Source organism: Myotis davidii, unplaced genomic scaffold (genome assembly GCF_000327345.1).
Source record: "Myotis davidii unplaced genomic scaffold, ASM32734v1 scaffold96, whole genome shotgun sequence".
Taxonomy (NCBI): domain Eukaryota; kingdom Metazoa; phylum Chordata; class Mammalia; order Chiroptera; family Vespertilionidae; genus Myotis; species Myotis davidii.
Genome location: NW_006289416.1, coordinates 2213662 through 2241221, shown reverse-complemented (window position 1 = coordinate 2241221; position 27560 = coordinate 2213662). Strand labels below are relative to the sequence as shown.

The 27560-nt window shown below is 38.0% G+C and overlaps 1 protein-coding gene across 2 annotated transcripts in view; it reads right to left on the bottom strand.

Annotated features, from left to right (window-relative positions):
• The window catches only part of DLGAP1 (discs large homolog associated protein 1), a 521097-nt gene that overhangs the window by 397723 nt on the left and 95814 nt on the right, over nt 1-27560 (bottom strand). For both annotated transcript variants that reach the window (XM_015562696.1, XM_006761853.2), the window contains exon 2: nt 10079-10186. The gene's annotated coding sequence lies outside the window, so the exon portion shown is untranslated. The remainder of the gene's footprint in view (nt 1-10078; nt 10187-27560) is intronic.

Here is a 27560-nt window from a genome sequence, read left to right as displayed (position 1 = left end):
GCGCCGCAACCACCCCATCAACCCTGCCTTGAGTGTGACAGGGGGCTGTGCCCCAACCCCCCAATCGGCCCTACCCTGAGCGTGACTGGGCGTGGCATCACAACCTCCCGATTGCCCTGCTCTGTGCATGACAGGGGGTGGCGCCCCAATTCCCCAATCGGCCCTACGCTGAGCCCAACCAGGGGCTGCACCTAGGTATTAGGCCTGCCCTCTGCCACCCGGGAGCAGGCCTAAGCCAGCAGGGCGTTATCTCCTGAGGGGTCTCAGACTGCGAGAGGGCACAGGCCAAGCTGAGAGACCCCCGCCTCCCCCCCGAGTGCACAAATTTTTGTGCACCGGGCCTCTAGTATAGTATAATTATTAAGTACACATTCACTGGTCACCTGTTAGAGCCTAAAATCATGCCTGATATATACTATGATATAAAAATACTTATTAATTGAGTGAATAACACAGACTCTGTGCCATAGTGCCTAGGTTCAATTTCCTGCTCTGCCACTTACTAGCTGCATGGCTTTGGAGAAATTCCTTGAATTCTGTGCCTTTTTTGCTCACTAGCAAAATGGGACTAAAATACTACCTACTCCATGGGGTGTTATGAGAATAAAATGATATATTATCTGTAAAGTATGTGGCATAGAGCCGGTTACATAGTCTCAATAAAAATTGATATTATTGCCACCTCTATTTTCATTCAACCAAGTAAAACAGTTATCTAATATGTTAACAGATTGTAATCCTAGGGCAGAAATGAGCTTCCAGGAGAGCCCGGTGCTATACTAATTTATGGCAAAGCAATACTCAGAATTCTACTCTAAACTATCTTGCATTCAACATGGAGCAAGGCAAACAACATAAAATAAAGAACTGTTAAGATAAATAAACCAAGTACTTTTATTTGCTCTCTGTAATATACTTTTTGCTAGGTATTATGAGGGATACAAAAGCATGAAAAAGGTAATTCCTATTATCTAGGACTTTTAAATCTTCTCAATAAAATAAAATATGTAATCAGATAAAGGTAACTGATGTACTCATTACACATTTATTGAGCATTTACTAGGTATCTGGCATTGATAACACAACGGGCGATTCAGATGTAATCTCGAGAGGCAAGTCACATAGCTCTGTGAATCCCAACAAAATCTTATGAGACTCAAATGTGATCACTACACAATGGGCTACATGACAGGTTCTCAACACCCTGAGGACTTTGAGGAGAGGCTATCGGTGTCTGGAGGAGAGACACAATCTTCCTCCAGGACGGTTACACCGGAGAAGCGTCTAGGAGATTTATGAGGCAATGATCTGGAATAAATCTGCTTTTAATGCTATAACTAGTGTCCAGCTCTGGTTTTCTTTGAACTTCCCAGCTAATTCCTTCTTCCTGCCCTGCCCCTCCTAAATGAGGGTCTTCCCTGGAATTCAATCCATAGTTCTTCTTATACCTGTCTCCCTGGGGTAGGAGGTTGGAGGGCAGCGTTCATCTTAATGTTAAGATCCTATGGGAACTCAGGCCCTCAGTTTACCTGCCCAAGAAACCTTTCCCCATGTTTTAACTATGCACAATTTTCCATACTTAGATACAAGTTTGAGTTAAATATAATGAAAATAGCAGGAAAGAAGGAGCAATTTAAATGTCATGGAAGAGATAAATTATTCAAGCTTTTAATACCAATGCATATGTTATTTACCAGTTACTTCTCTTAAATAAAAATGGATCAAATGTGTGAAACTTTCCTTGTATCCCTCATAATATATTTTCTTATATATAAGGTTTATAGTTTTAGGTCCCAAAAGGAGATTGAAATATGTGGCCAATTAAGCCTCACTATAAGTTTCAGTTAGAAACATTTGAGTTTCTTATTACTTAAGACCCAGGAAGTCTTTGATTAAGAAAGCTGCCTTGCCAGGGAACCAATTTCCCCACCATGGAATATACTAAAGAGTGAAATACTGCTGAGAACGTGTGGGTGTCAAAGGCAAAACACTCTACTTGTCAACATACATATACAATATCTTTATGGAGAAGAGAAAGTGTCTTAACCTTTCTATAGTGGATCTTCCATGAATATATTTACACTCAACACCAACACAACCACTAAGAACAAAATGCAAACACAACAACAACAAACCACACATGGGAATTGAATAGTGTGGCCAGAAACCAAAACACATTAGAAAACATCAGCAGAACATAAGTCTGATATCCGCACTCTCTTTGACTGTAATCATCTAACTAGGGCAATAAAATACTAGATGGATAATATGGAATTTCATTCAACAAATTCATTCAAATTTACCCAAGGTGGGAGGCAAAGAGATTTCAGAGATGACTCCCAGATTTCTAATGTAAGCCTTTGGGTGTGTGGGTAGTGGTGACAAAGGTGGGGACAGAGAAGTGCAGAGAAGGGAGGAGCAGATAGGAGGAGGCATTTATGAGTTTAGTTTTGGAAATAATGAGTTAAATGTGACTGTGAAACACCAGGATGTCCTCCTATTTTATACATAGACCCCAAATATGATGAATAATTCATGTCTGAGTTCTTTAAGGAAATGAATCTAGGAAATAACGCAAACTAGGCCATTCTTGCTTTGCTTTTGTTATTCAAACATTCAGGAATCATTTAAACCTACTTTTAATTTATGGTTTGAACTGCTTTCTTCTAAGTCTAGCTTCATAGGTTATATAACACTCCAATTGGTTAATCTCAAATTGGTAGCATCCTTGTGTTAATAAATTAGATTTAATCTCTAGTTCTCTCCTCCTGATATAAAAGTTTAAATTATTTCTTAAAGACCAACTCCTTGCTTTCCACCTGTAAAACCAATATGGACAGATAATACAGTAGCCAAGTAGCTCTGATGGCAGACCGTCTGGGTTTGTGCCCTGCTCTGCCACATACTAGCTCTGTGTTCTCTGGCAAGTTATTTAGTGTTTCCACAGAGTCTTCATTTCTGAATGAAGAGTACATTTGAGAATTGATTCATGGCTTAGCACATAATTTAAAAATATTATGCACGTACTTGAAAAGAGTTGGTATTCTCCAACTGTTGAATGAAGAAGTCTACGTATAACCAGTAAACGAATCTTATTTGTGTGTTGATCATATCGTCTGTATCTTCAACAAGTTTTTTTGTGAGCTTCCTCTACGATTGAGAAAATATCGTGGAATCTGTTACTTTGATGATAGATTTGATGATTTCTCCCTGTAGTTGCACAGTAAGTTTTCTCACAAGTGATAGTGAAGATTAAGTGAGGTAACTTAGGTGAAATGCTTAAAACAATGCCTGGTGAAGGGAGTCAGAATGTGCCACCCCAAAATATGGCACTTTGGCACATGGATTATTTTGAGCCAAAGGCATTGAAAAAAAGCAGGAAAATAAAACATTACCCTTTGAGACAGCATAGAGGGACTTGGAGAGTATTATGCTAAGCGAAATAAGCCAGTCAGAGAAAGACAAGTATCACATGATCTCACTCATATGTGGAATCTAATGAACAAAATAAACTGATGAGCAAAACAGATCCAGAGACGTAGAACCATGGAAGAGACTGTGGAATCTCAGAGGGAAGGCAGAGGTGGGTGAGTTGTGGTAAGAGATCAACCAAAGAACTGGTATGCATATATGCATAACCCATGGACACAGACAATAAGGTGAAGGCCTGGGGCAGGGGACAGGGTGTGCTAGAAGGAGTCAATGAAGGAAAGAGGGGGCTATATGTAATACTTTCAACAATAAAGATTTAAATTAAAAAAAAAACTTGTGGAAACAGAAAAACACACACATTTGTGTGCTTTTCTCATGTTAATCTCTTATGTCAATAGCCAAAGACCCTAAGGGTAAACACTACATTGGCATATACCTAAGTATTTAAATCATGTTTGCTATCATGTTTTTAATCATAAATAAATACCAATAACCAAAAAGTCCTCAAATATTTGAAGTGCCAGAGAGATAGGCATTGTGAATCACTATCATTATTTTGTCAAATGTGTACCTTATTTGATTTATAATTCCCAGATTACATGGAAATGGTAAAGAATTCTGGCACTAATGTTTAAAATGGTACCATCTTTTCTCTAACCTTAGCTTTTATATAGAAACTAGAGGCCCGGTGCATGAAATTCTTGCACAGGTAGGGTCCCTAGGCCTGGACTGTGAACAGGATCAATCAGGGCCTTCCAGCTGCCAGCCAGGCCTCCCTTCCCCAGCTGCTGGCTGCCAGCTGGGCCTTCCTTTGTTCCACACCACCCCTGGTGGTCAGCACTCGTCATAGCAAGTGATCAAACTCCCCCCACTCCTGGTCGAACTCCCCCAAGGACACTTTGCATATTAGCCTTTTATATACAGAGATAAGATATTTTAGGTGAAAATTTCTAGCACATGATGAGAATACAGCAAGAACGAAATAATCTCAGCCAACATGCCTTCCCTCCTTTTCTTGTTCGCCTATAATTCTCCTCAAGCTGAACCTTTTACTACCTAGTAAATTGTCCTTGGATATTCTTACAATGTCAACAACTACTCAAAAATGTGAGTTCCAATAAATTCCATTATACGCTATTTTATAAAAAACTTATTCTATCATACAACAACAAATACTTATGTTTCTTTAAGAGAGTTCTTAATAGGTCATTTAATAAGAAATGACAATTTCAGTTAGACTTAGTCTATGTAGAATAACTATTCTACTGTGGACTGAATTGTCTAAGTAAACAATTTCACCACCACCATGCACTGTGTGTGTGTGTGTGTGTGTGTGTGTGTGTGTCCTTAGGGCTTGGAATAACCTCATCAGTATGATTTTCATTTTGACACTGATATGTCTGTGAGACATGACAAATAAACACAACATTCCACAAGTAGATCTTAGCTGTCTTACAGATGTCTGAAATAGTTATGATACTCAAACAGCACCAGAGTTCTTAGCTCCTAAATTATTTGACTTACATAAAAGTAAAAATTCTACTGTGGACTGAATTGTCTAAGTAAACAATTTCACCACCACCATGCACTGTGTGTGTGTGTGTGTGTGTGTGTGTGTGTGTGTCCTTAGGGCTTGGAATAACCTCATCAGTATGATTTTCATTTTGACACTGATATGTTTCTGAGACATGACAAATAAACACAACATTCCACAAGTAGATCTTAGCTGTCTTACAGATGTCTGAAATAGTTATGATACTCAAACAGCACCAGAGTTCTTAGCTCCTAAATTATTTGACTTACATAAAAGTAAAACAGTAAGCTATACCTCAAAACATATAAACTTGCAGAAGATTTATAGAATATCAAAATAGAAAAAGAGCAACAGGATTAAAACCTCTGCCAAGATGGATGAAATGTACCCCCAAACTTTTTTTATCTATTCCTGTTAGGTAGGCAGCTCTGAATTTCTGCTGAGAAAGTCCTGGGGTTAACCAACAACAAAATGACAATTCAACCTCAAAGACAAATAAGAGGAGCAGACAAATTCGTTATTTGCATGAATCCTGTAGCAAATAAAACATCTACTGACCAAAATTTGATTTCATTTGCCTGTGGACATAAAGCTGCATGCATCAGGCAAATTGGCTATAAAAATAGGCTTTTAGAGGACAAGAAAGAAAGGGATACATTTGAACATACTAAAATCAGATATAAAGAGTATAGGGACATTTATTCAGGCTAACCCTTTGTCTTAAAGAATCTATATTTTACTTGCTGCCCAAACTGTGTCTAGATAACAAGTCAGAAAACAGAATACAATTGGCAAACTTTATGCTTTGACACTCAAAGAGTCACTCTTTTTAAAAAAGGGCCTTGCTTGCTATGTGTAATCAGTGGCAATGGACAGAGCCAAATTTCCTGGATAGATGAGCAAATATGCTGAATTTTCCCATTAGTTTTGTAAATATCCAATGACTACTAGTAAATTTGGAATACATTTTCTAAACTATGTTCCTTTTTTAGAGTCTAAAATAAAAATTTCCTCAGCTTGTAGAATGATATTGGAAAATAGGAATGTAGTCTCTATTACCTTCTAAAACCATGTCTAGGGCTCTGGTCAGCTTAGGGGTTGCACAGGTCTTTAGAACTAAATATGTTCATCATATAAGCATGGTATTAACTATTTTTAAGATTTATCTCTAGTCTTTAAAGCAACCTTGCTGGTAACACTAACATTGCCCCCATTTTACAGATAAAAATACTAACTCACATAGAGCAGTTCAGTAAATTCTCCAAACTCATGCTGTTAATAGGTGAAAGGTAAGTTTTGAACTCAGATCTTTCTGTATTCAAAACACTGTTCTTTCAACTTTATTGTCAAATATGTGCCATTAGTCGATTGACTGACACACACATACTTTTGTGCAAATTTTATGCATCCTGAGATTGCAAGATAAGGCAGTAGAATGAATCCCCAGGGACATTTATCCTAATTCCTTCTTTTTGTAATGGAGGTAACTGAGGCCTAACGAATCAGCTAACGACATATAAGAAAGTAATAACAATGTTGGAAGTGAGATTTTTCCGTTAAGCTTAACATTAGGAATGCCATAACATGACATGAAAATTTTAATGTCCTACTATTAAAATAAATTATGAAATAAGTTTTAAAAATAAAGTTTTAAGATTCATGTCATACATTGTTATTATTTATGCTAATACATAGCTGCAATAAGCTTTTTCCAGGGTTAATTTTGAAGCTGATGCTACAACAGAACACATCACAGGAAAAAAAATGTGGGGACTTGGTTTAGAAACACACAGAACAAATTTCACACTGAGCTCTAAAAAGTAGGCATTGAGCCCAATTACTGGAATAAATCAAAGAGTAGGCAGAAAACAGACAGCAGGAACAGTTATTTTAGCAAGAAGAGTGAGATAAATTTACCAAGCCAATCACCGGATGAAGGATGCAGATGAAAAGATGCAGAGAGAAAATGTGCAATGTTGATACGTGAACACATTTGAATGCAAGAAAGCAAAAAACCAGAAAGCACAATTGTCCTAAATGTGAACAAACATTCAAATGATGCTGCAGCTGCAAAATTTAAACTCAAGGAAGAGACATTTGCAAAGGAATTTATTAAATAGATGTGATTTCCTGCTTTCACATACCCAGTGGCTCTTTTATAAAGTAAAATGTCCAATTTGTCTTGATATAAATGACATTTCCCTTGTTGTACTCAATCAAATAGCAGAAATTCCTTTGTGAACGACTCTGCTTATTAGAGAGCACAATGGTATTGATAACCAGACGTGCAGGCTCTGAATCACAGAGCTATTCCACCTAATAAAATGCCTTATATCTCGAGTATGGTCTTATACAATAGGGAGGTTTTCATGCGAAGGAAATTAGTTTTTCCCTAATGGCATATGCCAGAGCAGTTTCTTTGTAAGAAGTTATGTTTCTTGCTGAAACCAACCCTTGGTTTCCAAACCTGTCCATCTGTCTTCCTGTTCTCCTTCCTCTCTTCCCTCCACCCCCCCCCCAACCATCCAACACATATTTATAAACCTAAAGTATATAACACAGCAGGGCATAAAATGTATCAAAAGACTTACTGTTGAAGATGTTATGATATTAAGTCAGTATCTGACCAGAAGACAGATCCTGACCTTCACACACCTCCCACACTGGAAGTTGGCAAGCAAGCCCTCATATTGCCAGCAGTCTTGACTGCAGCTGCAATGTAGAACGTGTGACACCAACCTGGATCATTCGTTTTACTTAGTGGTTCCCAGAGTAGGGTCTCTGCACCAGCAGGACCAGCATTACTCAGGAACTTGTTAGACATGCCAAGTCCTGGGCCTCATCCCAGACCAATCCATGAAATCACTTGGCAGCCTCCATACAAGACAGTGGTCCAGACCACTGGTAAGTGAAGTCACAAGAAATAAGTCAAGAAACAGAGTGGCAGGTTTTAAATGTTAGTGAAGAAGTTTGGACAATGGCGAATTGATAAATCAGAGAATATTTTCTGAGCAAAAAGCAGACATGACCAAACTTATATTTAGCAAGACTTCAGAGCTGAATGAGACCGGAGAGGTGATCGCCTTGTTCAGGTAAGGAGGTACAGTCATTTCTTCTTTCTTTGGTAACTCAGGAAAGTGACTGGGACTGTTCACTGGGTTTGCATTCTGTGCTCAGATGTGATCTGTTCTAAGACATGCTCTCTACTGTCAGCCATGCTCTTCGCCCCATAGTTTGATTCTGTCTTCTCTTTGGCATTTCTGCCTTGCCATCCGCCACTACCCTGGTTTCCCTTTCCCGCCTCTTTCTGCTGCCCTTTTCCCTCCCCCCTCTACTTTCATTTCCTCATGAGAAATTTGCACGCTAATGTACATTCTTTAATTTTAAATGTTTGTTACCGGTTTGTTTTAATAGATGATCCTTACAGAGTTCACCAATTAATTACATTCCTCCTCTAAACAAATGATCTTCCAGGTCACAACACAATGGAAGGCTTTACCTGACTTTATTTTAATCTTATGTCCATCCTTATTATAATCTTTACATCACAATAACAAACAAACTCGGAATCACTTTACTGTGTTAAATCCATTTTGCTGGCTGACCATCTCTGCCACATTATGTTCTGACATGCAAATTTAAGTCACTCATGTCGTACAAATAATGACACTGTTAACTGGTTGTTTCCAGATAGGAAAGAGAATAATTAAATATTTGTGTGTCCACAGACACCTTTTACATACAAAACAATATACAGTGAATAATAAATATAGATATAATGTTATTACATTATCTGTAATTCCAATGTTTTGGTCACACTTCAAATCTTATTATATGATGGCTCAAATGTACATGTGGACCAAGATGTACTTCCCGTTCTGGAATGGGAAATTAATCGATGAATAAGTTAGTTTTGAAACAGAGCTCACTCTGGTTCTCTGACATTTGGAAATCACTATTAACAACTTTAAAACACAAAACATTTTCTTCCTGGAGATAGTTCACTGAGGAGGAGGAATATGTGATTTATTGTATGCTTTGAAAAGAAGAAGGAACTATGACAGATGCCTCTGGCTCCCTGGATCACCCCACCTTGGCCCACCTCTGACCTCAGCCACACTCACAGACATACCATTCTGGGCCACTCGGCTCTCTGGACTTTTCAGTGTCTGCCTCCAGTGACAACTCTTTCCGCTTTCTACCTCCTGTGGTACCAGCATAGCCCAGCAGGTGGTGCTGTCAATGCCCCCGGGGAGCAATGGACAACCAAGGGGAAAGGTCAGTGGATAAAACTTGCTGCACATCCTTCAGGCAGAAATTCTGGAAGGTAGCTCTGTCGTCTTAGGGGTCCCAGAATAATCAAGTTCCCCTGGTCCACAGTGGTGGGCTGGTTCACCCACCCTTATTTTGGTCTTTTCTTCCCGATTCATTCTCTGCTCTCAATTCTTGATCCATGGGATCAGCTCCCCAAAAAACTAGCCATGTCATTCTCTCATACAAGCAACTTAAACAAAGATGCTAGTTCACTGAAGTACTCAGCAATATCAATCCCCTGTAGCTGACTCCACACGCACAGTATTCCTGATTCATACTTCATTAAGACCCTTTTTAAAAATCTTTTCCAAAGCTACATAATAAAATAAAAGGCGTGAAGGTCATAGTATGGTCTCTGTCCTTCCCCTGCCCTTCTTAGCACACGTAGATCACATTGAGCATGTCTGGGCTGATTAACATTTGTATGGCACTCGAAGAAAAAATAAAAGCTGATACTATGCCACCTGTTTTCATAATTCCATGCTTAACCTAAAATACAACAGTTTGGTCCACAGTCATGCCAACAGCATTTGCCTGATCTGCCATTGCAGATTAACAATAAGAATGCAGGGGAAACATGTACAACACATCTCATTCAGAATCCGTACAGCCAACTAGGGAGTTAAAAATCACAGTCTCTAAGTCCAGTTGCCTGTTAATGTGTCTGGAATTACAACCCATAAATATTTATATTCAAATATACCATGCTATCAAAAAAGAAAAGAAATTGTATCCTGTAGGATGGTTGAAGAGAAAGCTGTAGGAATGTGATAAGTAAAGGAAAAAAAGACAGTTTACCTTTGAATATCAATTCTCCATTTTTCTGGCTTGTAAGACAGGAACAGATCCAAACTTTGCAGTTTTTTTTAGCCCGTTATCACTCGGGGCATGTGATGAGCGACTGTTCTGAAACAACAAAGTGCAATAATTAGATGCAATAACTATCCTGAAACGAAAAGATACTTAAGAAGATCTCATAAGAACTCCTCTGGCAGGCTCCAATCCAATGATGTGAGGAGGGGTTCTCCCAGAAAAGTGACATGGCCCTGGTCTTGCAGGATGAAAGCACTTTGTACTTTTATGCTTTTCAGAAAATAAAATCAACCATAAAAATGTCACTGAAATAAATAGGTTTGATATGCTACAATCTACTTTTCTACTATTCACAATTATATCCTCTTTAAAAAGCAATAGCATGCAAGCATCAATCACTGATTTTATAAGACATATTACACACACGACTGTATTCACTTCCTGTGTATTGTTGTAGCAACACTTCAACACAGCAGCTGTGATTAAAAAAGGAGGTAAAAAATACTATTCTTTTCAGAGAAGTTCATCTGACGCCACAGGAAGGCAACAAACATGGCATAACCTTCCCAAGTGTACCACTAGGGACTTGCCGTTGCCTACGCCACACCACCCCCCTCATGATTAATGATGCCTTCTCAAGAAAGCGCTAAAATGGGACTTCTGCTTGGGCCCAAACGTATGCAGAGATACGTGTCCACACATCACTTATTTTATGTGAACTGTGACTATTCTTTTGAAAAGGTCACAAAGAAAAGGACATCATCACACACAAAAATGATCTGGTGTTGAAAGGGACGGAATTAACAGAGTTCTGCTTCTCTTTTCCTTTAAGCAATATACTTTTGTGGCCCTACCTAGCGTATTAAAATATTGTCAGAAAAGAATAAGAAAATAGTAAACCTAAGTATTAAGTGGAGATGTAATGATATTCAGAATTGAGAGTATTGAAAGGTTTGAGTAATTTTTTTAACCTAAGTTAAGAATGACAGCGCTTGGCTCTAGCTGTTTTGATTCAGTGGATAGAGTGTTGGCCTGCAGACTGAAGGGTCCTGGGTTTGATTCCAGTCAAGGACACATGCCACGGTCGTGGGCTCGATCCCCAGTAGGGGGCGTGCAGGAAGTAGCCAATCAATGATTCTCTCTCATCACTGATGTGTCTATCTCTCCCTCTTCCTTCCTCTCTGAAATCTATAAAAAGATATCTTTAAAAAAAGAATGCAAGTGCCTGAATGAATGTAGAAAGTCTCTTACTGAAGAGGAATCAGAGGCCAGACCAGGTGACAGGGCTAGCTCGATCTTACTGTGCTAATAACAAAGGCAGAAGGACATCCCAGAATCTCTGCTTTGAAGTTCAATCCCTTTAGAAACTCATACATTGTATTTGTTTCTAAAGAGAACACCAAACATTCAAAAAGTTGAGGGCTTATACAATTCTCTGCAGAACTCCTTTGAGCAATATTTGAGACTGGCACAGTTGACAGGTTAAGTATTACAATGCTGTGGGTGATAAACTGCAAGAACATTAATAACAATGGTATGTACTTTCATAACACTTAAACATGCTGGGAATATTATATTTTCACTTATGTCTCATTCATTCAGGTTACAAAGGATAAAAATGAGATTGCATTATCAAAAGCTATCAGGTATAAGTATGATTTTCATGGTTTAAATATAATTATTACATTAAATATTCTCATTATACCACTAAACCAGACAAACTCTGAAAGGAATTTTCCCCCTACAAATATGGGGAATTGGTAACTCAAGAAGATAATGGAAAATTGATTATTGTTAAACAAACAGAATTGACATTTATTTCTTCATAAGTATTTATTGAGAATATATTTTGTGCTAGACATTGTTCTTTATTGACTATATAAACAAAATGGAAAGAATATGCAAGTTCTGGAAAAGAATCCCAGATCCCAAGATATACAATAATAAATCAATTTTAGGCCTGGCCAGTGTGGCTAAGTGGATAGAGTGTCAGCCCTATCACAGAAGGGTATTGGATTCAATTCCAAATCAAGGGCATGTGCCTAGGTTGCAGGTTTGATCCCTGGCCCCAGTAGGAATGTATGTGGGAGGCAGCCAATGGATATGTCTCTCTCATATTGATGTCTCTCTCTCTCTCCCTCCCCGCCCCTCCACTCTCTCTAAAAATCAATGGAAAGTATATCCTCAGGTAATGATTACCAAAATGAAAAAAATCAATTTTATTACAATTGGAGTATTTCCTAAGTTAGATAAGTAATATAAAGAAGTATCTTAAACACTGGATGGTATCTTAAATGTCATCTAGCTAGTGGTTCCCAAAATGGTTGATAATCATAACTGCCTGGAAGGCTGCTGGAAATACGAATTATGGAATTTCACACAAGAGCTATTAAATGAGAGTATTTATGGGTAGAATCGGGGCAATCTGCATTTTGAAAATGCTCCCCAGTTCATTCTCCCGATCAATAGGTTGGGAAACTTACTGATTCTTGCGTAGGCTCCTCATTATAAAGATGAGGAAATTGGCACTATCATCTCAAAATCAGAATGGCCAATCAGACCAGGGGATTGACTTGACCAAGGTACGTGCCCCTTGGTGACAGAATTGAGATTAGAATGTCAAAATCTTTATTTCCTGAAATTTTAGCCAGAACTAACCTAGGCCTTCTAACTCATAGTATAGCTATCTTCCATCTCAAATAATCTCTCTCAAGTTTTCCACTCAATTACCTCTTTTACTGAATAAGCAGCATCATTTAAAATATAATGTTTTATCCTAAAATTTTTATTCAAATTTTATAGCCCATAAGGTGATGATTGTTTGAAGACAAAGTTAAATTATCTGCTTCCTGGTCCTTCCACACCTGCAGATCCTGGAGTGAGAATGAATTTCAGAACAAGGTCTTCATTTATTTTGTGATTTTCCATATGTCTGAGTGTCAGATCACATAAAAAAAGAAGACTAGCCCAAGACTAGCCCATTTCCACTTCCTTTGCAAACCACTTAGCTAAGTGATCCCTTTTTTGTGTATAAGAAACATCAAGGCAAAGCTGGATGCGTGGGTACGCCACCTGGGCAGTTGCACGAAGCCTCATGCTGAGAATGGGCCTGTGCTTTACTATTTATCTTTAAACAGTGTTGGTGGATTGAGACCAACAGGATAGTGGCGCATGTGGGTGAGCAGGGGGTATCTGCACATCATGCATGTCCTCAGCTACCCCTTGCTACCTCATCTGCATATAAGTGTGCATGATGGTGAATTCTGGTGGACCCAGGATTTCTGGGAGCTCGGTGAGATTCAATGTGAGAATGAGGTCAAGTATATATGTCCATGACTAAGTAAGTGGAAAAGCTGACAGTCCCCAGGGGCCATGTTGTCTGTTCCAACCAGAATTTGCTTTGAACTTCACAAGAAGGTAATGGTGCTAAGAAATACAGGTGACCAAGGGACCCTATAAAGGGGAGCCGGATATGCCACCCAAAATACACCACTTTGGTATATTGATTATTTTGAATTACTAATAAAAGTACTAAAGAAGCAGCTTGTGTAAGAAGCACACTCTGACCCTCCTTTGTCTCCCTGAAAGCATACTAGTAAGATGAATGCCCCCTGGGAAAGGTACCCTCCGTGTACCAGCATAAACTATCCTCATCACCAGAGGGAGGAAATTTAGGGCCAAGAGGCTGCATAAGCAAATCTTGTTACTTCTTCACCAAACACCTTTGTCTTGTTAGTTTGTCACAAATTTATTGTTTCCTTGTCTAAAAGGTATAAATGCTTCCTGCTTTGGTCACTTGAGTCTAGTTTTTTTATGGGGCTCCCATACATAAGAAATTAAATTTTTTTCTTCTGTTAACTTCTGTCGAATTAATTATTAGACCAGTCAAAGAAGCCAGGAGGGAAGAAGGAAACTTTTTTTCTGTTCCTACACTTACATACCTTTTATTTCTTTAATTTTTTTCACTTGCATTAGCCCAGTTTTGCTGAAAATGATGGCAAAGAGAAAGAGAGAAAGTGCAATCCATAGTTCCTTTTGTTCAACCCTTCCCTACTCATCAGTGAGCCAATGAGAGAGAGAGTTGGTAGAATGTACCCATATCGAGAAGTGAAATAAAACAGCAAAGTTTTATGTAGTGTTTCCATTGGTCTGGTAAGAATGGTATACATATGCATGATCTACTAATATTAAATATAAATTGCATAATTTTGGTGATTTTGCAAATAACTTAAATATTCTTTCATTTACAATGTATAATATAAAGATGAATAGTAAAACTCATGTTAATCATTTAAACTTTTGTTTTTTCTTTCCTTAAAACTGCCTTAAATAGTAAATGTAAACATTATGATAAGTTGAGAGAGAAATGGCAGAAGAAAGAAACAGTCTTGTATTTTAGAACATTTAACCAACCTTCGGCCCTGCCTTTGGAACAAGTGACCTGCATTTTCATTATGCCCTGGGCCCAGCTAGTTATGGGACATTAACCGTCACCCTGTTGCAATGAACTGGCACACATTCTAGCAAGTGCTTCAAGCATTAACTTATAGTTTAAGCATTGGATGTAGGATATGGGAAATGAACTGAAAATCCCAATATAACTGCCAATTAAATTAATCTAGACTGTTCTCCTCACATGTCTGAACATCTTCTCCTTCCTTCCCAAATAGCTCTTGCACATCTGACCAAAGCTCCTTTATCGAACCAACCGACCTCAGAAGTCCTTCTGTTTCTAATTTAATTTAATTTAATAATTTAATTTAAATTTTCCATTTCAGACTCTACTGCCTTCAAGGTCAAATCCTCAGTTGGGAAAGAGAAAAGTCAGCAATAAAAACAATTTACTTTTTTTTAAAAAAAAAACTTTTTTAAAAATATATTTCTTTATTGATTTCAGAGAGGAAGGAAGAGGGAGAGATAGAAACATCAATGATGAGAGAGAATCATTGATTGGCTGCCTCCTGCAAGCCCCCGACTGGGGATCAAGCCCGCAACCCGGGCATGTGCCCTTGGCCAGAATTGAATCTGGGATTCTTCAGTCCACAGGCCGATGCTCTATCCACTGAGCCAAACTGGCTAGGGCAACAATTTACTTTTAAAGTGTGAATAAAGGAGATACCTTACACTTTTGAGAGATATTTATATTTTAAAGAAGCACTTACTTGCTAAGTGCAAGCAAACTTACTGTGTAACAAATAATTTTAAGGGAGGAAACTTTCCATTACTTTCTGCTAAGAAGTCCCTTCTACTGTAATCCTGTGGGAAGAATGGGCTGTACCTATTTCTGAACAACTGCACATGATTTTTTAAAAATGAGGTAATGTGTGCTCAGATATAACCAAGGAATTTTCCAATCAACTGGAAAAGGCTTCACCATCAGGCAATATATGTTTAGTTCATGTCTCTTTAAGGCTCACTAAAAACAAAGCACCTTAAAATGTGTAGTGCTAGTTGGAGCTTAGCCTCCATTTAACTGCCTTTGCTTATTTGACCCGTGTTCTTCCCTTTCCATCCTCTCCTTTATATCTCAGCCCAACTGTGACCGCTTTGCAGCTTCAGTTTGGCTGAAGAACTCTCTGTGCTGAAATTGTAAGGGACTGCCCCAAACACAAACTCACTTCTCCACAGACCCGATGCTCTGGGGATCCCGGTGAATGGCAGGTGTGCAACGACTCATTGTGGTGGCATAGCTGTGCCAGCAAATGAATAATAATCTATTTACAACTTTTAGCGCATTGCTCAGCAGCATCTTTTAACCCATGTGGCAGAAGACTAAAAGATCTTTTCCTTGGGCAGGTTTCTCAGTTAAAAGGAAGGCTCTCCCTGGCCAGGTGGCTCAGTTACTTCGAGCGTCGTTCCGTACACCAGAAGGTTATGGGTTCGCTTCCTGGTCAGGGCACATTTCCAGGTTGCAGGTTCGATCCTGGCCAGGGTGCATGCAGGAGGCAACCAATTGATGTTTCTTTCTCACACTGATGTCTCTCTCTCTCTCTTTCTCTAAAGAATCAATAAAAACATATTCTCAGGTGAGGATTAAGAAAATAAAAAGGGTAGGGTGCATCACCCAAGATTTTAAAATTGGATATTGTATAATTTTATATTAAATTGGTTATTTATTGTCAATGACTAAAGTGGGATCTCTCAATACCCTGCATTTACACAGCGTTTTTTCCCCCTGAAATCTCAAAGTTTAATACGTTTGCAAATAGTTAAAAAAAAAAAAACGCGCCACAAGACCAAGAACAACCCACTAGACCCGTGGTTGGCAAACCGTGGCTCGCGAGCCACATGCGACTCTTTGGGCCCTTGAGTGTAGCTCTTCCACAAAATACCACATGCAGGCGCGCAAGTACAGTGCAATTGAAACTTCGTGGCCCATGCGCAGAAGTAGGTATTTTGTGGAAGAACCACACTCAAGGGGCCAAAGAGCTGCATGTGGCTCGCGAGCCGTGGTTTGCCGAGCCACAGTTTGCCGACCACTGCACTAGACTATTATCTATTTGGCCTGCTGAATTCCCATTGTTTTTTCTTCATTCAGTGGACTTACAGTCTTTCCACATCTCTTTTAATTACCCGTGTGGAAAACTTAACAGGACATAATAAGAATAGCCCCATTTATTGAGGGCTTACAATATGCCAGGCATTGTTCTATGCACATTACATTGATTGCTATTATTATCACCATTTTACAGCTGAAAAGACCTAGATGTAGAGATGTTAAGAAACAGCCTAAATTATTAATGCTGGGAGGTAGAGGTGCCACAATACAGACATACTCAGCCATGTGCTCACACACTGTTTCACCTTTCAGTGCCTCAGGCCAAATACACAGATTTATTTTCATGAACAATTTTTTCACTCATCTAATTACTTTACATTAGCCTGGCTGTAAGGGTGTCAAAGCTTATCATGTCCCAGGAACTTTAAATAAATCACTTTATTTAGATATCATCATTATCCTTATTTACAGATGCTAAAATTGAGCCATGGAGAGATTAAATTACTTGGCCAAGCTCTCAGAAAATTTTGGAGCCAGGATTTCATTCTAGTTATTTTTATCATTATTCTACATCTTTCTCTTCTGCATCAGATTTAGCTTTCTTTATTCTTAAAAATCAACTTGCCATGCCAAAGTTTAGAAAAGCCTTAAAAGAATGAAGCTGGTAATTAGTTTAATTGTTAGAGCCAAATTTTTAGTAGCCAGAGACCAAAGTCTTAGTTCCAAGCCCTGACGTGCCAGTTGGCAGCACTGGTGTCATGGCCACAAACTGTAACTTTATTTCCAGTTGGCTGCTTCCCAAATGAACACTACTAATCATGAATCAGTGACTTATGCACTTTTGAACATGGGCTGGAATTTATCACTCATCAAATCTATTTTCTTCATTTCATAGATGAGAAAGACACAGAGAGGTTAGGTGGCATACCTGATATCACACAGCAAATTAGTAGCAGAAGGGACACTAATTTAGATTTCTTTATACTAAATCTGGGGGTCTTCATACCATACCACAAAGACAGCCTATGCTGACTATTTTTTCCACAGTGTTTTAAAAAATGTATTGCCCTAACCGGTTTGGCTCAGTGGATAGAGCGTCAGCCTGCGGACTAAAGGATCCCAGGTTCGATTCCGGCCAACGGCATGTACCCTGGTTGCAGGCACATCCCCAGTAGGAGGTGTGCAAGAGGCAGCTGATTGATGTTTCTCTCCCATCGATGTTTCTAACACTCTATCCCTCTCCCTTCCTCTCTGTAAAAAATCAATAAAATATATAAAAAATGTATTGATGCATTCAACAAATATTGAATGGTTACTATGTGCTAGAACACTGTTTCAGGTTCTGGGGTTAGGGTAGAAAACAAATTCCTTTATGGAACTTCACATCCTGGTATTGTAATGGTAAAATGTACTAAACTTTTAAATGATAAAATATTATATGAATTTAATTACTTTGAATTTAATCAGTGACAAAAAGTGTTGAAGACGTATTGGCCTGAAATATGGATAATCAAAAGTTATAACGTCTAATGGACATAAGAGTTATTACTATACCTACTATATTGCACATAAAATTAAAGCCCAGATATTATACATAAATAGGGGTGGTTGTTGGTTTTGTGGCACTAACAGAAAGACAGGGAAGGTAAGGTTCTTGCTCTCAAGAAGCTTAAGGATAAAGTATGAGTCACGTAGATTACAGAAAAACATTTTCCCCTCAAATTAAATGACATTAAGCAAATTCCACAGCATTTAAAACTTATCTTTTACTTCATGACCATTAAAATTAATTCTCCATAGGTGCTGAGAATTACAGCTATAATTAAGTGAATAACCTGAAATCCCAAAGCCCCAGTTCAATGTTCTGAAATTGATCTATTTAACAATTTTTAAAATTATGCATACTTTATTTTGTGTCAACTTGTTTAGGATCAGAGGAATAACAATAATAAAAATGTAAATTTGCCTCTAAATCAATATACAATCTCTTCTTCTTGCCAATAATTATGATAATAAAGTGACAAAATTGAGCTCTTGGTCACAATGGCTGGCTGCATTTGTTTTTAGTCTAAATAGAAACAGCCACCTTAAAGCCATTTCATAATGGAAAACATAATGGAAAATAAGTTTAAAGCACTGTACTAAATCTATTCTTTAATTACAAAATTTTGCAATGACAATAACACCATTATCTGCAATAATCAGGGTTTTAAAAATATGTTGTGTTTTGAGCAGACCATAAATTATGCTTTAGTGTCTTCCAACATAGAAAATTCTTTAGTCTGACTCACCCACCTAATAAGTACATTGAACAGATAAGGTCGACTTCATATTCCCTGAAGACGTACCTCTGAGGGACAACACTGAAACATCTTGACTAAAGCCCAGCAATAGAAAGATATGAAAAGTCAAATGTAACTTATTGTTATAAATTCATAACCACTACACTTATAAGCTTGCATAAAAGTGCTGAACTATTGAAGATGCATCCTCTAATATACATATACCCACGATTCAGAAGTGTATTTTCATCTATTGTGAATCACTTATTCACTACTTCTTGAGGAATAAAGATACAAGAATTCACATTCAGAAAATATCTTGAATGGTAACAGGTGGAGAAAAATCTAAATGGTTAGCAATTGTACTTGACCCACCTTGTCTGGTTCATACCTACATTCCTCACTGTGCCTTTCGAAGACCCAGTGAGGGAAACATGTTTCGGGTGGCAAGGTTCGCTGTAACCTGCGGAGTGCTCCCAAAGTGCAATTTGCTGCAACAATTTCTTTGGTTCCCTCATGGTTCACATTGGGCAGAAGATTCAGTAGAAATAAATTGTGCACTTGCTCCCCTGGCCAGTGCCATCACAGTAAAATGTCTGCTACAAAAGAGGGCACAAAGCTCCTTTTTACGGTATTTAGGTGAGAAAGTCAATTCCAGAGGCAAAAGACGTACAGGAAGACAGGGAGCCTCTTTCTATTGCCTTTTTTTCCAACATGGATGGGAAATGTGTAGGGTCATCTGTAGAAAAGGCTACGAAAGACACATTTTTGTCTTTGGCATATTTTTGTACATCTCTTTCCCATTTTTATATCTTTTTTTCAAGTTTTGTTACACACCAGGTTGCCTCTATTAAACTCCACCACCTGAGAAGTGGCCCAGCCCAGGGAGCCTCTCTGTCCTGCACACCTGTGACCCTCCTTCCTAACGGAGAGGCGTCCAGAGGCAGGACCATCGAAAGCTGGTTCCGCTCCCTCAGGAAGGGCAGCTCGGACTAGTAATAAACTGCAGCGACACCAGCTAAAGTCGGCAGACCAGAATCACAAGGGAAACGCATGGGAAGATAAACTGTCATTGGAACCATGGCCCAAAAATGTAGGGGAGGACCTGCATCTCAAACTTAAAACAGTGACCGCCTGTGACTATAAAACACTTAAATAGGATCCAAAGTCTCCTTTGTCTAACTTTACCGAGAAAATATCCAGGATATAATAAAAAACTACCGGTCATACAAAAAAAAAATCACAACTCACAGGAGAAAGAACAATTAACTGATGTCAAGATTAAGATGAGTCAGATGGTTGAATTATCTGACGTGGATTTTAAACAGCGATCAAAATAACTGTTTAAGCAATCAATTACATATTCTTCTAGAACACATGGAAATATAGAAAATTTCACCAAATAAATGCAAGTTATAAAAAAATAAGCAAATGGAAATTATAGAATTGAAAATTACAATAACGGAAATAATAATAAAAGGAAATAAATTGGAGGATGGGCTCAAAAGTAGTGTAGAAAGGATTGTGGACAGATCGACCGAATTCACCCAATATGAACAACAGAGTATAGATAAAATATTTTTTAAATAAACAGGAACTTCAGGATCCGACAGGACAGTAGCAAAACACCCAACATTTATGTCACTGAACTAGCAGAAGGAGAGGAGACAGATAATGGGCCTAGAAGAATATTCAAAGAAATAGTGACTGAACACTTCCAAAATTTGGTAAAATACTCATATGTACAAATTCAAGGATCTGAGAAAATCCCAACAGAATAAACCCAAAGGAATACATACCAAGTGTTTTTATAGAACATTAATTTGAATAATAGTAGATTGGCCATTTGAAAACCATGGAGGTGAGAAGAAAGTGGCATAATGTTTTTCAAATAATGAAAGAAAAAAAAGGAAAAAAAATGTCAACTATAAATTCAATATTCTGCAAAATTACCCTTCAGAAATTAAGATGAAATAATGACTTCCTTACAGAAAGGGAATATAAAAGAGTTTGTCACTAGCAAACCCAAATTTAAAAATTGGTTATAGAAGGTTCTTTTAAGCCAAAATAAAATAAAATAAAGTGGAGCATAAGGAAAGAATAAACAAGGATAAGAGCAGAAATATAGGTATGTGCCATCTTTTCACTCATGAATTCCATAAATCATATTTGATGACTGAAAAAAAGGCAATCTGATATTCAAGACAATGACATCTAACAATGTGGGAGATAAGAGACCTCAGTAGAAGTAAGGTTTCCTTAGATTAAGGTGGTAAAATGTTGGTACTAGTTGACTGTAATAAGTCATGTAAGTATATTGTAATATCTAGAGTAACAACCATGAAAACTGTGAAATAAAATACACTCAAACCCACTATTGAGAAACGATTTCAAATCATGTATCTGATAAAGGATTAATATCTAGAACAGAGAAAGAATGCCTACAATTCAACAATGAATTGTTGACAAAATGACAAAAACAAATAATTAAAAATGGGAAAAAACTTGACAGTTCTCTAAGAATATATATAAATGGCCAATTAGCACACGAAGAGATGATCAACATCACTAATTATTAGGGAATTGAAAATCAAAACCACAAAGTGACATCACCTTATATTTGTTAGAATGGCAATCATCAAAAGACAAGAGAAAAGTGTTGGTGAGGATATGGGGAAAAGAGAACCCTTGTGTACTCCTGGTGGGAAAGTAAATTGGTGCAGCCACTGTGGAAAATAATGTGGAGATTCCTAAAAAAAATTAAACATAAAATTTCCATAATGATCCAATAACCCCACTTGTGGATATATATCCTCAGGAAAGAAAAAAAAAAGATCATGAAGAGATCTGCACTCCCATGTTCATGACAGCATTACTTATAATACCCAAGATTTAAAAACAACCTAGGTGACCATCAATGGATGAATGGATAAAGATGTCATATATATCTATCTATACCTATACCTATACCTATATCTATATCTATATCTATATCTATATCTATATCTATATCTATATCTATATCTATCTATATCATCTATATCTATATCTATATCTATATCTATATCTATCTATGTCTATATCTATTTATACTAGAGGCCTAGTGCATGAAATTCATGAACGGGTAGGGTCCCTCGGCCTGGCTGGCCTCGCCCCAATGACAGCAACTGGCGCCCCACCTTGGTCTGGTGCCCCCCGCTCACCTGCTCCACCATCCTGCCACGGCCCAGGCCTTCCTTCATTCCGCGCTGCCCCCTGGTGGACAGCACACATCATAGAGAGTGATCGGTCTCCCAGTTGAACTCCCATGGGGACAATTTGCATATTAGGCTTTTATATATAGAGATATCTACACACACACACATGCACACACACACATATATAAATATATACATGTATATAAACGAATGTACTCTGTATGAATTTTGCTTTTTAGATTCCATATGTAGTTAATATATACAGTATTTGTCTTTTTCTGTTTATTTCACTTCCCATAATGCCCTCAAGGACCATCCATGTTGTTGCAAATGGCAGAATTACCTTCTTTCTCACGGCTGAAAAACACCAATGGAATATAAGTAAGTTCTGGGCATATAATGTAGAGTGTGGTTATTATAGTTAATATACTGTATTATATACTCACAGTTGCCAAGAGAGTAGTTTTTAAATGTTCTTACCATAAAAAAATGCTAATTATGTGACATGTATAGGTGTTAGCTAAGACTATGACAGTAATCATTTTTCAATACATAAGTATCAAATCAATACACTGTACACCTTAAATTTATACAATGTTTCATGTCAATTATTTCTCAAAGCTAGAAATAAAATATTAAAATAAAATGGTACAGAGTGATAGTTCTTGAAAAACTAAATAAGAATTACCATGTAATATAGCAATTTCACTTCTGATATATACCCCAAAGAACTGAAAGCAGAGACTCTAACATGTATTTATATACCTATTAGAGGCATGATGCATAAAATTTGTGTAAGGGGCTCAGCCCCCACCACTGCCACCTCTGCCTTGGCCCCTGCTGCCACAGCTTCATCTGGAAGGTCATCCAGAAGGACATCCAGTGTAAGTAGCATATTACACTTTTATTATTATAGATGTTCACAATGGCCTTACAAAAGCCAAAAGGTGAAAATGACCAAAATGTCCACAGGCAGATCAATGAATAAACAAAATGTGGTACACCAACTATTAAATACTAGAGGCCCGGTGCATGAAATTCATGTACCAATGGGATCCCTTTGCCTGGCCTACAGGATTGGGCTGAAACTGGCTCTCTGACATACCCTGAGGAGTCCTGGATTATGAGAGGGTGCAGGCCAGGCCAAGGGACCCCACTGGTGCACGATTTGGGCCAGGGAGAGACACGGGAGGCTGGCCAGCCAGGGAGGCACCATGGGAGGGCTCCAGAGTATGTCCAGCCTGTCTCACTCAGTCCTGATTGGCGGCACCCCAGCAGCAAGCTAAACTACCGGTTGGAGCATCTGCCCCGTGATGGTCAGTGCACGTCATAGTGAGCGGTTGAGCAGCCTTAGCATATCATTAGCATATTATGCTTTGATTGATTGAACGGCCAAGTGGTCGACCAGATACCTAGCATATTAGGCTTTTATTATATAGGATTATTCAACCTTATAAAATTCTGATGTATGCTATAACATGAATAAATCTAGAAGGTATTATGCTAAGTAAAATAAGTCAGACACAAAATGACAAACATCACATGATTCCACTCATATGAGGTTCCCAGTACAAGGCTAATCATAGAGAAAATAAAATAGAGGTTATCAGGAGCTGGGGAAAAGGGGGATGGGGAGTTAGTTTTTAATGGAAATTGAGTTTCAGTTTGAGATGATGACAAAGTTCTGGAGATGATAGTGATGATAGCTGCACAACAATGTAAATATATCTACTGCCACGGAACTATATACAGTCATGAGCCACAAGACATTTCAATCAATGATGGACCACATATGGGATGGTGGGCCCATGAGATTACATATAATGGAGATGAAAATCCCTCTCACCTAGTGAGGTTGGGTAGCCATGGTTAAGTGGTAGTGCAATGCATTACTCATGTGTTGGAGAATTGCTGAATCATGATATTTCTATGTTTAACTTTTTGAGGAACCACTACACTGTTTTCCATAGTGATTACACCATTTAAATTCCCAACCAGAAATGCACAAGTTCCAATTTCTCTACGACCTCACCAACCCTTATATATGTAAAATATCAGCTGACTCAAGGATGTGAAGTGGTGCCGCACTGTGGTTGTGATTTTCATTTCCTTTATGTGAACAATAATTTTTAAAACACATTTATGTAAGAATCGTGAAGAGAACACACCCTGTTCCATCCTTTATGATCAGAAAAATAAATTACTTCAAACCTTATGCAATAAATGTCCATATAGTGGTATACTCAAGGAAGATAATTTCAGAAGATATATAGAAAATTACAATAATCTATTGTTGTCGCAGTTATCATTAACATGCACTGCCTGTTCTGAATATAGTTTTAAAAAAATTCCAATTCCCACATGACCTTATTTCAACCCTCAAAGGAAGATCTCATGTTTTCATACAGAATTAACTAAAGCTCAGTTTGCTAAACTTCTAGTTATATTTTCATTTTAAAATGTTATTAATCAAATAAATGCGTCCTTAATGCTTCATGTGTATGAATTATGCACTACTTGGATGGGCAGAGCACTGAGTTTAGTTCCAGTCCTTGTTCCTCCTCTATATACTTATGCCACTGTAAACCAGTCACCTAGCCCTTTACAAGACTCAGTCGTCATAGGTGAAGAGAACACGAGTTTAGGAATCAGAGCCTTGGGCAAGAATGACTCCATAATTCATAGTCAAGCTCTTAATGTCACAGGGTCCTTATTTATAAGGTATGAAAATAATCCACTCACTGCATCTTACACTCACCTCTGTCAGAATCCAATAAGGCACCACAGGAGATAAAGGGGCAGATAGACTGTCAGGCTATTGCAGAGGTCTGGGCATCAGGGGATGATGGCTTTGAGCAGGCCGGTGGCCTGGTAAGATTATATGCATCTTTTCAAGGCAAAGCCAATAGGGTTTGCTCGTTAACTGAATGTTGGGCATGCAAGGGAAGAGCTGAGAAAGACTCCAAGGTTTGGGGCCTTAGAATTGGGAACAATCGAAATCCATTTACTTTGAGGAAGACTGAGCTTGAAAAAAGTTTTGGGTGTTAGGGGGAGCTCAAGTGTTAGGTTTGAACAAGTTCAGTTTATAAAATGTCTGAGACATGCAAATAAGCATGGTGAGTATGAGGCCTGATTTGAGTTTTATAAAAATTCTTGGAGAAGAGTGAGACTGGCTATAGGGACCAGATGGAAGCTAAAGATAGAGTGTGAGCAAAAATGAATTAGGGCATGTAATAATGCTGTGGCAGGAATAATGAAGAAGGGACTTAAAGGAGCTGAACAGAACAATGTTCCACTGGAGATTAAAAAAAAAAGACAGAGGAGGGCTCATGGGTGAACCCAGGATGGCTGGTAGGAAAAAGAGCAAATTTGAGGGGAAAGATGAGTTAAGTTATATAAGAATCACTAATAGAGGTCATTTAGATATAAAAATAAATAAAGGGCAGGCCCAACTGTTGAGAAGCTCACTGGGGAAAGCAGACAATAAAGTGATGACAATAAGAAAAGAGTGTCAAATGTGCAAAACCTTGAGTCATGCAGGGGTGACATGGGGGCCATATTGATGAGGTAGCTGGGTTTGAAATGCCCCTGGAATGAGAAAATCAAATTGCTTGTCCCTGTTTTCAAATCTGTGAGTGATATTTTGCAATATCTCATTTTCAGGCCACCCAAAAGTATTGACAGGGTTACAGAAGAATAACATTATTTACGTCTCTCCCAAATGTCCACAACAAAGAGAATAATTTGAATTATTTTGCAAATCTAGAAAGCGAACACTAGTGCTCGTTCAGATTCTATACAAGACTGTTTACTTTTGGTGGGAGGATGGATGAAAGGGGGAGACGAGGACACAGCTTGAGAACAACGTATGCTTCTGTCCTGATTTCTGCACTGTGCTCTGTTTCTAAAGGTACCACAATTTTAAGGCTTAAATATGCATATGGCTATATACTATACCATCATAAATTGGACATAAGAATTAGTCATGTTTTGAAGTCCTCTTTAGTTGTCATCCAAAAAAATGTATCTTTTATTCAAGAATTCTATATTTATATTCACATATATACTCCACTAGTCAAAAAGGACCTATAGAAATAATTCCTTGAAATTAACACTACATTGGGGTCTCTACAACCTGAATGCATATAGCCTTTTTAATTGTTAAAGACAGTAATCATTTTTTAGGAGGGAAATTATTGAGATAAAAATCCACTCAGCAGTTGAGAATTAATGCTTTCAGGAAATGATCCAGTTATTTGCTAAAATAAATTTTATTGCAGAAATGTCAAGTTCACTCAAAAACCTTGCTTCCAGTGTTCTCTAATGTTGAAGATTAAAAATAGTTACAATATATGGCCGTTATATGCTTTTCAGTAATAAAAGCTTGATTCCCCTACTACACATCCCTTTTACAAGCCCACCTGTGAATGCATATTTGGAAAAATTACAAATTTGGGCCTTATCTTATTAAAATAGACGAGTTATTAAGCAACCAGGGTGCAGAAGCTCCTAGATCTTGTGTTTCAAAGGCTATTTCTCCTGCACTTGAGGTAAAAAGATCGAGCCAGGGGACAATCACTGTGATACTGAGTTTCTTTTTTTCCTTTCAAAGAATTTTGAATTTTGGTTTGGCGATGGTCTTAAATATTCAGTTGGTGTCACCATATTGGCAAAGACAGATCATTAGAAAGTTGGTCCTAGGGTAGAGAACCTTTACCAACGACACAAGCATCTTAAAAGCAGAGAGGAGAGCAGAGAATTGCATTTATGGAGAATTGCATTTACCTCAAATAGTAGTTAAATTAATTTTGACAGTTGTCGATGAAGTTGACAATATGTGGTCAACTCCAATTTAAAATAATTTCTCTGTTCAGAATGAATGCCAACGTTTGTCCCTTTTTATTTCTCTGAACCTCATGACTTAAAATCACACGTCTTGTACACAGGCCAATTTCTAGATATATCACATTTAGTCTTACATGTCCATGCATAAATATATGCTTCTCACACATACCACTTGAATTCTTAAGTTTTCTAAAGAAATAGTTGGATTCCTTTATATCTAATCTTGTTCTTTCCAGGCTGATCAACACTGAACCTGTCCATGGAATTAAGATAAAATAGCATGATTCAACGTAGAAAAATGTCAACTGCTGAACATAAGGGTGCTGAAATAACCATTCCAGGTCTGGCAAACACCCAAGGCATCCCCCATAGCAACAGAGCTGATAGCATAGCAACAGCAGCTACTTTGCCACAGAAAAATCAGAAGCAATATTCTTGGAAAAAATGTAATCCATGTTGAAGTCAAATATGACATTTTCTTCAACCAAAAAACCCCCTGTGAGTGCATGTGTTAAATGATGCTATTCCTTAACAACTATAAATTTTCCCATGCAGGGTGAATGCCACTTTGATAAATTTCAAGGCCAAGTACTTTGAAGCTCAAACTTCCTAGGTGTTCTCAGCCAAACTGTTATGTTCCTTAA